Raw genomic sequence first — 14,303 nt, forward strand, 5'->3', positions numbered from 1 at the left:
CTCCCAGGCGTGCTTAACAGCGTCCTTGGTCGCTTGTTCCCCCTGATCATAGGATTCCAGAAGACGCTCACGCAAGGTGCGAACTTGCGATCTGGCCGTCTCTAGCTCCCCACGAAGATGCTCGGCTTCCTCAGCCGCCTCTTTGACCTGAGGGTACTCCCGCAACTGGTCCTGAAGCGCCCGTATTTCCGCCGCCGCTGTCTTGGCTTCCTCGACCATTGCCACCATGTCCTTGTCCTGCGCCAAGATCTTCTTAAGCAGCTCGGCCTTGTCAGATCTCAACGCAGCCACCTCCTTCGCTTGAAGGTCTATGGTCGTCTGCATCTGCAGGCGGACCTCTTCAATGGACTTGAACGCATAGTCACCATGGTGGGTGGACTCAGCCACCTGAGCTTTGAGCTCCTCAGCAGTGCGGGCCTTCCAGCTCTTGCAGAATTCCATGCGGCAGAACAACTGCAGAAGAAGCTACATATTAGTAAATGACTCTAAAAGGGAAGACAAGTACAAGCAAGTTGGAAATAGACTTACGTCGAGAAGAGTGGCCTGGATCGCACCAAACTGGGCGTCAGTCTTGCGGCCAGGAAGAGAAGCAACATACTCAGCGGGGACGGCCTTAAAAACCTTGCGGCATATAGCCACCCTATCCTTTGACGAATAGTGTGGAGTAGCAGGTACGTTCTCATCCTCGGCAGCAGCTGCATCCTTCCCTTTGTCTTTGGCTATAGGAAAAACAATGGCCTTAGGATGACGCGGAGAGTAAGAAGAACTGCCAGAGGAGGCTCGATACGTCTGAACGACGTTCGAATAATACTTACCGCCCGAAGACCTAGCTCGGCGGGCCACCTCCGCCGGTATCTGAGAGCGGACGTCGGCCGGGATTCCCGAAAGAGGGTCCTCCACCAAGTCCACCACCAGAGACGGCTTGTCCACGCCCATCTCTTCGTCATCAGGGCATCCCCCCTCAGCAACCTTCGACTCGTCTTTCTTCACGAGACGGCGAGGTAGAGGTTTTGGCTTCTTGAAGGTACTCGGAGTCTCCGAGCCAGCCGGCACAGCTCTCTTCTTCAGCTGGGACAGAGTCGTCCCCTTCTTCTTCCCTGACGCCCTAGCCGCGTCCTTAGCTTGCTAAAAAAGAAAGGACAGTCAAATATTAGGCCTCGTCATCTATCGCAAGTCACTCACCATGTAGTGGCTCGTCATTTAAAAGGACGCCCGTCTTCAAAATGACGAGGCGTACCTCATCGATCACAAGCCACTCACAAGATAGTGGCTCGTCATTAAAAAGGACGCCCGTCTTAAAAATGACGAGGCGTACCTTATCAATCGCAAGACACTCACAAGATGGTGGCTCGTCATTAAAAAGGACGCCCGTTTTAAAAAATGACGAGGCGTACCTTATCAATCACAAGTCACTCACAAGATAGTGGCTCGTCATTAAAAAGGACGCCCGTCTTAAAAATGACGAGGCGTACCTTATCAATCACAAGTCACTCACAAGATAGTGGCTCGTCATTAAAAAGGACGCCCGTCTTAAAAATGACGAGGCGTACCTTATCAATCACAAGTCACTCACAAATAGTGGCTCGTCATTAAAAAGGACGCCCGTCTTAAAAATGACGAGGCGTACCTTATCAATCACAAGTCACTCACAAATAGTGGCTCGTCATTAAAAAGGACGCCCGTCTTAAAAATGACGAGGCGTACCCTATCAATCACAAGTCACTCACAAGATAGTGGCTCGTCATTAAAAAGGACGCCCGTCTTAAAAATGACGAGGCGTACCTTATCAATCACAAGTCACTCAATAAATAGTGGCTCGCCATTAAAAAGGACGCCCGTCTTAAAAATGACGAGGCGTACCTTATCAAGGGCAAGTCAATCGCAGAAAAGTGGCTCGTCATTAAAAAGGACGCCCGTCCCAAAAATGACGAGGCGTACCCTATCAATCACGAGTCACTTGAAAAAACGCTAACTAAGGGGCCCGTCAATAAAAAGTGACGAGGCCTACCTTAGCAAACACGGGTCAGATATCAGGATATCGGCTCGTCACTAAAAAGACGTCCACTATAGACGCTGGACGGGAGAAGTTTAACTTGCAAAAAAGAAAAAAAACGACAACCTAAGAGAATACTCACCTTCTCCTCCAACTCGGCCTTGGCTTTCTGCATCTTGGCCTCATAGATGTCCGCCATCCAATCGGTCATATCGCCCTTCCCAATATCCGCCGCCGATAGCTTGCTCATTCCTTCCTCTGTGAACAAAAGAAATCCAAAGTTAGAAAAAATGAATAGACCAACGCAGAACGGCACATAAATTGGCATTCAACCTCGAGTCATGGAATATCCTAAGCCTACGGCCGCTAGAAAGGCCTCGTTCCGAAACTGGCTAATGTGCGGCAACCACTCAGCCGGCACATGGAAACTCTTATCCACTGTTAAGTGGTAAGTGTTGGCCCTGAACAGGACCATTATCTGATCCCACTCTTCGGCAGTAAGGGGGGGAAGGGGCTCGTCACGATCCATGAAGTTGGCGTCACAGTTCCAACGGCTCATTCTCTCATACATCTCCTGGTCGTCAGTATAAAACACGACCCACCTCTTCCTCCACATATGCCACTTGCTGAGCTTGCCGACCACTGTCTGGTAGGTACCACGGCTGCTCAGATTAAACCACCCTTTGGCGGCACTGGGGGAACGAGAGAGGGAGACCAGATGCAGAAAGGCGTTGAAGGACGGCTCCACGTCGTTCAATGCACATTTGGCAATGTAGCCAAAGATATCCGCCCATGAGTTGGGGGTCAGCTGGGCCACCCCAATATTGAAACCATCTAACACCTCCACAACGAAGGGGTGTGGAGGGAATCTCATGCCGAGTTTGATTGACGCGGCATACACAGGGAATTCTCCCTCGGCAAGCAGGCTGACGGTCGAGTCCAGACCGGCCGGCACGCGCATTTGGTACCCTTCCCCCACGCAGAGGTCATCCCTCATCTTGGCTCCGTGCCTGTCTAGCCACCGCATCCAGCCCACGTCTGGGTGAATCTCTGACGGAAGCAATTGGGCCTCCTCCCGTCCTCTGGGCCTAATAAGCTGGGGAGCAGCTTCTTGTTCCTCGGCGGCCGATGACAATGGAGCGACGCTTGGCTCCCCCACTGCCTGGCTCGCTGTACCCTCCGACGAGCTTGCCGCCTGCTCCCCCGCCTCGACGTACTCGTCGATCTCTTGAAAGAGTTCGGCAAATTCTTCGTCGACTGCCGAGGCGGTGGAAGAATATCTCTCCCTAGGAGGTGTCGATGCTTCTTCCCGCAAGCGCAGGCGCGTCGGATCTGCCGTTTGCTTGGTTCTAGCCATGCCTTCTGCATAGTGAACGAAGCACGGCTTAGGGGTGACCAACAATGAAGAAAAAGACGCGATTGGACGTCCGCCCCGACAAAAGATGAACGGCGGAAAAATCTTAAATAAAACCTTTAAACCCTTACCTAGTACTAAGAGGTCGGCCGCTAACAAAGGGAAAAATGACGAGAGGATAACAAAAACAAGAAAGGCGAAAACTAACCTTGAAAGATCTGCAAAGTACTTGGTGAAGAACAGGATGAGTTTCGCGAAGAACGAGATGAGTTTCGCGAAGAACGGGATGAGTGTGACGAGGAAAAGGATGAGTCTCCTGGTGGCCGGAAATCGCCTGATGGTGGTAGGAACACGCCGGAAATCGCCTATGAAAGCTCTGTGAAAATGAAATGTAAAAAATGAAATTTACCCCCCTCACCTCTATATATAGGGAGGGGCAAAATGGAGAAAGGTGACACGTGTCACCATCTCAACACCTGACCCAAAGATGAAGATGCAAAACAAGAGTCAAGAAGCGATACCCGGAATGTGTTTCCAGAAATGCCCTTCTTGAGGGGCAAATGTTGTGGGCAAAATTACCGTGCCTTCGTGTACCAATGAGGACGTGACACATGGCACGTATTGCGCCCCCTAAAGCAGAAATCATACGAAGTCTACTCCGAGGCATGGGTATTAATCTAGGTATCTACAGTGTATGTATTTAAGTGTGTATAAATGTATGTATAAAACCTATACCTGGAAAGGGGCTTAATTAGTATGTATCCCAAGTGAATGACTAAGCACAATAGGCCCAAACAGCCCACTATTGCCAAAAGAGGCCAGAGAATTGTAAGGAGAAAGGACACGTGTCCTCCTCCCATTCCCCAGCCAATCATGTAAGGGGAATATTAGGTCATTCCCCCAAAAACCTAGTACTATAAATATTCCCACTTCCCTAGAAAAAAGGGTCACAATCAATACATTCTAGAGCAATTACTGCTCTGCCTTCTCTCTACTTTCTCTCTCTATAAAAATACAATCTTGTTTAATCTGTAAAAGTTACCAAGAAACCTCCCAGGTATCTCACCGGAAAAACCCCACAACACTTACCAAGTAAAACACATAAAGGAGATGCAATTTTAGAGAAATTTTTAATAAAACATCTGAAAAAGCCAGCATGCCCTAAAAATGACCTAATTTCACGAACACAGGTAGGATAAGGTAATGAACTAATGACATTAATTTTAGCTTTTTCGACCTCTAAACCTTTAGCACTTACAATATGTCCAAGTACTACACCTTGTTCAACCATGAAATGACACTTTTCGAAATTCAACACAAGGTTAGTTTCAACACATCTTTTCAGAACTCGAGACAGACTATGAAGGCATCTATCAAATGAATCACCAAAAACAGTAAAATCATCCATAAACACTTCCATATCTTTTTCAATTAAATCAGAAAAAATACTCATCATGCATCTTTGAAAAGTTTCAGGGGCATTGCAAAATCCAAAAGGCATTCTCCTAAATGCAAATGTACCAAAAGGACAAGTAAAAGTGGTCTTATCCTGATCTCCAGGGGCTATTGGAACTTGAGTATAACCAGAATAACCATCAAGAAAACAGAAAAATGACTGACCAGCAAGTTTTTCTAACATTTGATCAATAAAAGGCAAAGGAAAATGATCTTTCCTAGTAGCTTGATTAAGCTTCCTATAGTCTATGCATACTCTCCATCCATTAGGAACTCTAGTGGGGACAAGCTCGCCTTTATTATTCTCAACTACTGTTATTCCACTTTTCTTAGGGACCACATGAATAGGACTTACCCATTGAGAATTATAAATAGGATAGATCACATCCGCATTTATCCATTTAATAATTTCCTTTTGAACAACTTCCCTCATTGAAGGGTTTAACCTTCGTTGAGTTTCTCTAGTGGGTTTAGCATTCTGTTCAAGAAATATTCTATGCATGCATAAGGTGGGACTAATGCCTTTTATGTCTGCTAAAGTCCATCCTATTGCCTCTTTATAATTTTTAAGCACATTCAACAACTTTGCTTCTTGAAATTCATTTAATGAGCTTGAAATAATCACAGGCAATGTCTCATTAGCACCCAAATAAACATATTTCAGATTAGAGGGCAAGGGTTTTAACTCTAAAATAGGTGCTTGAACAATAGAAGGAATCAATTTAGGCACAGATAAAGGCAAAGAAAAATCAGACTTTTCATTCACATCAACCACATCAGACGCGGCTACAACAGAAGAATAAGAAATTTCACGCATATAATCAGGAACATCATTTTCAAACAGTTTGTCACACCACTTATCAAATACATCATGAGCCATCCAATCAAAAGCATCAAAAGTATCTATGGAACTAACATTATTGATATCACTTGGGTATCTCATAGCATCAAAAATATTAAACTTAATAATTTCTCCATCACATTCCATAGTTAGATTACCCTCATGAACATCAATTTTAGTCTTAGAAGTTTTCAGGAATGGTCTACCTAACAAAAGTGGAACACTATCACTTCTATCACCCATATCTAGAACATAAAAGTCAGCAGGAAAAACCAATTCATTCACTTGCACAAGTACATCTTCTAAGACTCCTATTGGAAATGCGTTAGATCTATCAGCTAACTGAATAACAATATCAGTTTTAGACTAAGAACCCACATTTAAAGTATCATAAACAGATTTCGGCATAACATTAATGGAGGCTCCTAAATCTAACATACACCTTTCAAACTTAGAATCACCAATCTTGCAAGGAATACAAAACATGCCAGGATCCTTACACTTAGGGGGAAGCTTCTTTTGGATAATAGCTGAAATATTTTCCCCCATACTTACCTTTTCAGAAGGACGAAAATGCCTTTTGTTAGTACAAAGTTCCTTAAGAAACTTTGCATAACGAGGTACCTGTTTAATAGCATCAAGAAGGGGAATATTGACTTCAATTTTCCTAAAAGTTTCTAGAATTTCATTGTCAACTCTCTTTCTTAGCTTTAGAAAATCGAGAAGGGAAAGGAGGCAAATCTTTAAAACGAGAAACAACAGAATCAGATTCAGTTTTACTCTCCCCTTCATTTTCTTTTTCACTCTCCTTCACAGTACCCTCACTTTCCACTCTTTCCCTTGATCCAACTTTAGGATTGACTTCTATCTCTTTTTCAACTTCACGACTTTTCATTTTAGGTTCAGTTAACACTTTACCACTCCTAGCGTGACAGCTTTAACATGACCATTGGGATTAGGGATTGTTTGTGATGGAAGTTTACCTGAAAGTTGAGTTTCAAGATTACTTAGAGAAGTGCAAATCTGACCTATTTGAGTGTCTATATGATGAAGGCGCGTGTCAGTTTTCTTTTGATACTCAACACCCTGGTTATGGACTTGCCCTATTTGATTTGTTAGTTGCTTAACTAAATCTTCTAGTGAAGGACCAGATTGGGATGGTGGATTTGGTTGACCGTATTGCCTTGGTTGATCAGATTGTGGAAGTTGTGGTCTATTTCCATACCTTAGATTAGGGTGGTCTTTCCAACCTTCATTATAAGTCTGTGAGTAAGGATCATATTTCCTTTGGCCAGAATAACCACCTATAGCATTCACATCTTCAGATTGCAAGTCAGGACATTTATCAGTAGGATGAGACTCATTATAGCAAATTCCACAAACTCTAGCTTTAGACTCATTACTAGCAACAATTTTAGACACAAGAGTAGTTAAAGTAGCAATTTGTTGAGCATTTTCTTGTAATTGATTCTGAATACCACTTAAATCAACTCCATTTACTCTTTTAACATCATTTCTAGTACCATGTTGTTGGGTGTTTTGAGCCATATTAGAAATTAAAGCCCTAGCTTGGGTTGGTGTTTTATCCACTAATGCCCCCCCCACTCGAAGCATCTATCATACCCCTATCAGTAGGCAATAGGCCTTCATAAAAGTATTGAATTAATAGTTGGTCACTAATCTGATGTTGGGGACAGGATGAACATAATCTCTTAAAACGTTCCCAATACTCATACAAGGACTCATTATCATGCTGCCTAATGCCACATATCTCCATCCTGATGGATCCAATTAGACTTGCTGGAAAGTATTTTCCTAGAAAAGTTGATGCCATAACATTCCAAGTCTTAATTGATCCAGCAGGAAGATCATACAACCAATCTTTAGCTACATCTTGCAAAGAAAAAGGAAAAGCATGCAATCTAATATGATCCTGTTCAACTCCTTCAAGATTCATAGAAGAACAAACAACCTTAAACTCTTTTAAATGTCGATGAGGATTCTCACCTGACTTCCCATAATATTTGGGAAGAAGATTAAGGAAACCTGAATTCAGCTTTAGGGGTTTGTCCAACTCTGTAAACATAATGCAGAGAGGATCATCTCCCGTATTTGGGGCTGCCATCTCCTTAAAAGTTCGTTCACCCATTTTCGCTCCTTTTAGACTGTCTTTTGTTGGTTTAACTTCCTCTGGTTTCACCTCTTCTGGTTGATCTATTTGAAACGCGTAGATGAATCGCTCTTGACTTATGATGTTCACAGAATCGATATACTTCCTGATTCGCTTGAGTTTAGGAATAGGTGAGCCACCGCTCATTCACCTGAAAAGTAAAAAATTAAAAAGTTAGTTACTATTCTCAAGATTTAAGTGAATGCATAAAAAAAAAAGAAAATGGACATTCTAAAAGTCTTATTTGCTGTTATAATTTAATCTTTCAGAATATGGGGTACAAAAGTTGAGAAGGTTTGGACTCAAAACATCTTGACAGATTAAACATCTTCAGTTTGATTGATTAGGTAGCGTGTTCTAAGATTTGCAACATATTAACAAACTGCCATGGACAATCTTAAAATTTCGGATCACTTAAATGAGAATAGAATATATAATGATAGTTAGGTGCTCATCTAAATACATGACTTCAACATTAAATGAATCTGGAAGAATGAAAATATAAGCAGCATGTTTAATTCCTAACCCAAGATTTAAACTCTGTTCAGAAATGAATTTTTGAATGACATGATTTCTCAAAATGAACATCCGATTTGATTTCCCAAACAATGATTTGTTTAAAGAATAACTACAAGGATCATGAATTCATTTCAAGCAAAACTAACACCTGAAAACACTATACATTTCTAATGAACAATATGCTTTTATTATAACAGCTACTGCAAATGCATTCAGTAGCCACTGTAAAATAGAATTCAGTAGAACGCATTCAGAAAACAGAAACTCATCACATGCATGCCCCTAGTTACATTTAAAATTCAATCACCTAGACATAGTTGTGCATAGTCTTAGTAATTGCTCTTTGAACCAGAATTTATATATTACAAATATCCTCATTAACACCTCACTGAGAGTGACAATAAAGGGTGATTATGAGGTTTAATCAAATAGCATCCCAGAGACTAATCAGAATACTTTCAGCAACTTTTAAACCAGATTTTCAGACATCCTTAAAGTTCACACAGAATCAAGCAATAATTCAATGAACTCTAGTTAGACTACTCCATGTAATTTGGGCTCTGACTTTATGATAGAACAATATATAGACGAATTCCAGATAATAGACTTAAGTGATTACTCAAAATGACAATTTCAGCAAGGTAAGATTAAGTTCAGGTTACATTAATTTCACCAGATTAACCCTTTTCACTTAATAAAAAAAAATTATCAAGTTATTAAATTCTCATTCCACTCCAAGAAAACGATTTGATAGCTTGATTACACACCCTAATATAAACTAGCATAGGGTATAACAGGTAATAGCAAGCAGCGGCATTGTAATTCAGAAATCTACAACTATTAAAACACCATGAAAACAATGATCCAGTAGGGGTAATACACATGTAATCTATCAAATTTTTTATTATTATTTTCCTTTGAACTCAAGCTTTCCATTGCTTTGCACTCTAGTATATGCGTCTAACAGTTGAACTTCAATAGTCAAATGCATAAGATAGTATATAAATGCAGAAATTTCAGATTTGGCAGAACATAACATATTATTTACAGAGCTACTTTACTAATAGGGAATTCACTAAACAATTTTAGGAACGGAACCAATGAAATCTACTACTTAGAATTGTAAAAAAATGTCCCTACCACCTTGAGTAAGCCAAATAACAATCAACAAGAAAGAAAGAAATAGCTAAGCACATAGTGTTGTGGGAGTTTTTCCTTGGATGATGACGAGGAGGTATCAGGTTCCACGTAGCGCTGAGTCCAGTCCACGTCGGCGGCGCACCTACAAAACAAGAATATTCCCGTAGGAATATTCCCTCCGATGCTTAAGTAAGACACGAGTTTTAAGGAGGATGTAATTAATAAACAGAAAGCATTAAAGTAAGTAGTAGAATGTTTCTTGGTCTAGGATTGTGTGTCCATTTCTTGGGAAATGGGAATACTTATAGTCCCCCTTTTTGGGGGAAACCCTAAGGTGAGCTCATATGATTGGTTGGTTTGCCAGATGGTGACATGTGTCACCATCATCAAATTCTGTATGGGCCTTGGGCCTTAAAGGGGTTAGTGTAATTAAGCCAGTCACTCAGGAGCACATGGTGACTTCTAAGTGGCAGCCAAATAGGCGGCCAGCCAGTTAGGGAGTGCCACATGTCTAGCGGCAATTGGGCCACGTAATCAAGGGTATTTTTACCCACATCATTTGCCCCTCAAGAAGGGTATTAAGGTAAGAGGGTTAGCTTGATGCCCTTCCTTGACCCCTGATCTCCTGATTGGGCGTTTTGAACCGAGCAGGATGCGCCACTTGGCGACCTTTCCCAATCTGCCCTCCCTATATATATGTGAAGGAGGGTAAAATTTTCATTTTTCACTTTTCAAAATTCACCTATGTGCTTCCCTAGAGAGAGATTTTACCGAGATTCTTGGCGCTTTCTTCGATTCGGCCCATTCTCTTAAGACGAAGGAGAGACCGGACGAGCCTTTCGTCTTCTTTTCATGACGCTCACCTGTGACGCCATCATCTCCGTTATTTTTGAGGTAAGGTCCTGATTTCAATAAGTTATTTTTTTGTATTTTTTGTATTCGTCAATGTTGGTGTCGTCTATTTTTCTTTTCGGAACAATGGCTTATGGTTCTCGAGCCGTTAAGGTTGGAGCTCCTGGATATGGTGGTCTGATCTGCGCCGCACCAATATCCCTCATTGTTTCCTTTTAAGCCTGTCGTTAAGTTCGGCCTCCCATTGTGTCTTTATGCAGGACACGATGGCGAGGACGAAAAAGACGGCAAATATTGTTGACTTGCGGCTTAGAGGTCAGCAAATGGACCCTTCTTTCTCAGGGGGGAGATCCATCAAAGTGCCGGCGGGGGAAACAAGCCGGACTCCCCCAGGTGAGACTAGTAGTGCTCGTCAAGGGGGTACTTACTTTGACGAGTTCTGGATGGAAGAGATGGAAGGTGGTCCATCAGAACAGCCTGCCGCCTCGTTCGATGAGTCGGAGCCAGACGAGAGCGGCGGCGAGGCTGGGGGTGAAGAAGCTGAAGAGGTAGCTGGACCGCCTCAGGTTGTTGTTGGGGGCGTCCAGGGTGAGAATGCTCAAATTGATGCAGGTTATATTGGGGCTGACCCGAAGTGGCTTAAATGGCTGGATAGGCATAAAGAAAATTATGCCGCTGGTATGAATACCGGTCCGGGCTACGAAATGAGATTTCCTGAAAGTGAGGCGTCTACTATTTTTGACGTAGGCCCAGGCGAGTTCCCTGTGTATGTTGGAGCTTTTAAGAGTGGATTACGCTTCCCCGTCCATCCTTTTGTGGAGGAGGTATTGGATGGGTTCGGCATTGGTATCTGCCAACTGACCCCCAACTCTTAGACGAACGTACTTGGGTACGTTGCCAAGTGTGAGCTGTTAGGCCTGAAGCCATCTTTCAATGCCTTTCTTAGGCTGGTGCGCTTTCAGAAAGTGAAGGGAGCTGAAGGTTGGTTCCAGTTGGCTAACAAAGGGGAGTATGCCACCACCTTTGACAAGCCGTCAAAACACCATCTCTGGAGAATGAGGTGGGTGGTGATGTGGACCGCCGATGAGGAGGCGGAGCTAAAGTTTAGCCGTTGGCAGCTAAGTCCTCGCTTTGCAGGAGGGAACGAGGAGTTCCGGCCCTTACGGCGCAGGAATGGGATAAAATCACAGTCCATTTCCAGGTTGAGGCCGTGACGGCCCAAGCCAAGAACTTAAACATTCCCCTATCCTGGCTTCCGTCGTGTTCTAAGCTCAGGGACTCTGTGTTCCTGGCAGCGGCTGGTCTAGACCATGGGTTGGACCAAGGTATCTTGGCCTTACTGTCTTTTTGTATTGGATGTTACTTGCTTTCTAACTTCTATAAAATCGCCTTTTGCAGCCGTTGCCATGTCCAAGCTTCCGCCGCAAGAGAAGGGGGTCATTAACACCAAGGAGTGGTTAACCCAGATGGTTGACCAGAAGCTGAGAGGACTCGGCGGGGGTGCCCCGGCGAAAGTAAATTATCTTACCTTCACTGATGTTGGTCTTATTGGTTCGTCATTTTCTTTATGGTGCTTGTGTCTGTTTTTGCAGAAGGGTGAGAAGGGTCCGGCTAGCTCAAAGCGCAAGGCCGACGAGGGGGATGCTTCCGCAGCGGGGAAGCGTCCTAAAGTCAAGACGGGGATCCGGCGTCCCAAGAAGGAGGACGTGCCGGAGAAGTCTACGGATTCTCCGGTCGAGGTCGTCCCCATGGTTGTGACTCCTCTTCGACAGCACCCCCCTCCAGAAGGCTCAGCCAAACGGGGGGATGCTAGGGGAGGAGCTGGTCCCAGCAGGAGGGCTGTGTCTCCTACGCCGGTTGAGATCCTCGATGGCGAGGATGATCACCCAACGGCTCAGGCAGCCCAAGCCCCAGAAGCGCCTCGTCCTCCTCCGCGAGGTGGTGACGATCCAGGTATGCTCAGTATCCTTCTAGGCTTAGTTGTTTTCTGGGTTAAGGACTGGTGTAATACTCTTGCCTTTCTTTCGTACAGCTTTTGGCCGGCAGGCAGCTTTGGACGAGGAGGTCCGCAATATTCCTCCGTCTCGGCATTTCTCATCCCGAGATAAGGCTAAGATCATATCTTCAGTGATTAAGGTCGTGCCGAAGGAATATGTGGACCAATTCCCTCCGGCGGCGGATGCCCAGTTTGGGGCTATGCAGGCGGTTCTTTTGGATGTAAGCGTCTTACTTTCTTCTTCATCCTTTTACTTAGCAATTTTATTCTTTCTTACTTGTATTTTTCTCGCAGCTGCTTATTAAGGCCGAGGGCTTTAAGCGCTGGCGAGCTGACGTCACCAGTTAGCTTCAGCGGCAGGTGCATAAGGCTACCAATGCTGGTGACTGTGCCATGGCGACGGTAGAGATGGTTCGGCTGGAGATGCAGGAGACCATTGAAGCTCAGAGTAAGGAGCTGGCCGTCCTTAGGAGTGACAAGAAGCAGTGCTTGGTCAAGATTAATGAACAAGTTCTAGCTATTGAGACCCTGAATGCCGAAGCCCTTTCTACCCAGTCGTTCCTCCAGGAGGTCGAGGCCAAGGTAAAGGAAGCTGCGAGCTTGCGTCAGCAAGTGGCCAGTCTTGAAGAGATGGTCTCGGCTTCTCAGGCCGAGGTTTCTCAGGTCAAGGCCGAGGCCAAGTTGGCCGCGGAGGAGGTGAGAGAGAGAACTCGCCGAGCCTGGGACGCCTGCATGGAGGACTTCTCATTCCCCTGGTTTGAGCGGCAAATTCAAAAGCAGGGTGCCATTATTGAGGCCGAGAGACAAGGTCTTCCTCCTCCCGTTTTTGAGGATTCCGACGCCGAAAGTGAGGAGGTGAACTCACCGGCTCAGGAGGAGGAGGCTTCAGCTCAGCCAACCTCAAAGCCTGCTGTCGACGGTCCAGATGGTGTGGGCACGTCGACTTCCGCTCATTCTGCCGCAGCTCGTCCTGCTGGCTCCTAACTCCACTCCCCCTTATCAAAATCAATCAGTTTTTATGGCGCCTAGAGCGTCTGTAATGAATAATTTTTATTTCTGTTTTAACGCCTAGGGCATTTGTCTGGATAATTTTTAATTTTCTGTTTGAATTTGGCGCCGTTTTGAGCGCGAACCAGTGGTGATTCGTCACCTTTATCTTTTTCAGTTTTGAGACTTTTAAACGCCTTCTCTGTTATTGATGTCTTGTATGATTAGCCGTCCATTTTATGCCCCAAAGCAGGTGTTTGCAAGTCTCTAGATCAGACTCCCATGCCCAAGTTTATTTTAGTTGATTGATTGACGCAACTCAATCAATCAGTATGATTGCCGCTGAACTTGGGTATGGGGATTATTGTGCGGTTCCGCCGTTTTGTTTCGGCCTGTAGGAGTAATCCCACTTGCCTTAGAAAATACATTTAAGAAAACGACAAATTGTGAGGGATTTGCCCCTGTCACAAATTGGGCGCGGCATGTTTGATGCCGTTGCATTTGACTTATGTGGGGGTTTGCCCCCGCCGTCAATGTGGAGCGGCGTGTTTGTTGCTGCGGCATATAGGGAATGAACCTATTTTCCTTAGAAAGTTTTCACGTTTTTTGAAAAAACGACAAATTGGGAGAGGTTTGCCCCCGTCGCAAATTGGGCGCGGCATGTTTGATGCCGCAGCATTTGACTTATGTGGGGGTTTGCCCACGTCGGCAATGTGAAACGGCATGTTTGTTGCCGCGGCATATAGGGAATGAACCTATTTGCCTTAGAAAATTTTCACGTTTTTTGAAAAAACGACAAATTGGGAGAGGTTTGCCCCCGCCGCAAATTGGGCGCGGCATGTTTGATGCCACAACATTTGACTTCTGTGGGGGTTTGCCCCCGTCGCAAATTGGGCGCGGCATGTTTGATGCCGCAGCATTTGACTTATGTGGGGGTTTGCCCCCGTCGTCAATGTGAAACGGCACGTTTGTTGCCGCGGCATATAGGGAATGAAC

The 14,303-nt window shown here is 44.6% G+C and overlaps 1 non-coding gene across 1 annotated transcript; it reads left to right on the forward strand.

The window, feature by feature from the left end:
• The first annotated feature begins 7,321 nt into the window (after positions 1–7,321).
• LOC130464666 (small nucleolar RNA R71) lies at positions 7,322–7,430 on the forward strand. Its single transcript, XR_008925030.1, has one exon. It is a non-coding gene; the product is annotated as a small nucleolar RNA R71 (small nucleolar RNA).
• Positions 7,431–14,303: the final 6,873 nt, after the last annotated feature.

This window comes from Spinacia oleracea, chromosome 6 (genome assembly GCF_020520425.1).
Source record: "Spinacia oleracea cultivar Varoflay chromosome 6, BTI_SOV_V1, whole genome shotgun sequence".
Lineage (NCBI taxonomy): Eukaryota > Viridiplantae > Streptophyta > Magnoliopsida > Caryophyllales > Amaranthaceae > Spinacia > Spinacia oleracea.